Here is a 1,544-nt window from a genome sequence, read left to right on the forward strand (position 1 = left end):
GAAAAAAAAAAAACCCTCACATTGCCCATAGCACAGCTCTGCTATCAAGGCAGATGCTGAATTTGGAATCAGTCTGACCTTAAGGGCTTGTCATACTGCTCTGCAGAGATGTGGTCTAAAAACGTTACTTAAAAAGGGAAAAAAAAAAAAAAAAAAAAAAAGAAAGAGCATCTTGAAAGATGATGTAGCCATCCTGAACTGAAAGCATCTAGGGAGTGACTCAAAAATCCATGCAGGAACTGCACACTGGTAAAACAGAATCCATCAAGGCTGAAAAGGGGATGTTTGAGGCAGCAGCTGCAGAGGCTCCAATGTTCACCCTGGCTGTGGCAGGCTGCATTGTAGTAATAAAGAATGTATGTTTTAAATTAACATGAATCCTACCATTATCTACAGTATCATTTTCTATCAGAACCCTCAAAGGTGGTGTTTATTCCACTGATTATTACAACATAGAATAAACCTCATTTTGATCACATAATTTACCCATTTTTCCCTAAGAAAATAGTGCTATGGAATGTGAAAGCTCTGCTCACCCCTCACACACCTCAAGGGAGGTCAGGCTGCTCTACTGAACTACTCAAGAAAAATTGAAATCAAGGGCTTGTAACAGAATTGACTCTGGGACAGCTCATGTTTTCACTTAGGAAACATCACTGACATGTCAGGTTTCAGGAAATAAGAGACATTTTATAATTCCAGGAGAGTCTTAATTTTTAATTCTGTATTAAAGTTGGTGTTCCATCACAATAAAGGGTTGTTGGCCAGACAAATGCAGAGATTTTTGTATCACAACTTAGTCCATAGGATTTGGGACCTCCTGGCAACTTAATGAGGTTTTGGTTTGGCTTTTTATTTATTTGTTTTAGCTCTAACTGAATTAAAAACCAGTTCCATTTGAAACAAGAAGGTTCACACATTGCCTTAACCCAAAATAACTCAAGGCCTAAATTAAACAGTCCCACATATTTTGGTCACTATTTTTGTGCAACAAACCTGCATTTTCCAAACCACAAGTGCTCAAACTGCAGGGTTTCCACACCTGACAGTCATACTAGGCCTGAGACAGTCCAAGAGGATGAAATTAGAGGGTTATGTTTAAAGGAAAAGCAAAATTCTTCATTTTGAAATTACTTGGATACAACTTGAACCAGACTGTGCTCAGTAACACCCAGTGACAGAAAAAGAGTCAACAGGCACAAACCAAAATATGGGAAATTTCATCCTAACACAATAAACCCCTTTTTTACCGTGAGGGTGAGTGACCTGCCCAAAGGGCGTGGAGATGTTACAAACCTCAGTCCTGGGGGAGCAGCTCTGGCTGTGCTGGGACAGGCTTTGAGCCAAACTCTTCCCCCAATTGCTAACACAGGGATGCTCCTACACAAGATTATTCCGCAATTTCCCAGTTTTCAGCACCCCCACAACTCTCAGTTTTTGCTCCAGTGTTAGTGTTTAGCAGAGCTGGAACCACACCTAACCCCCAATCCTTGGCCTTTTGCTGAGACAGCTACAAATATTTAAAGGAGATGAAAGAACATGAT

This window comes from Parus major, chromosome 4A (genome assembly GCF_001522545.3).
Source record: "Parus major isolate Abel chromosome 4A, Parus_major1.1, whole genome shotgun sequence".
Classification (NCBI taxonomy): Eukaryota; Metazoa; Chordata; class Aves; order Passeriformes; family Paridae; genus Parus; species Parus major.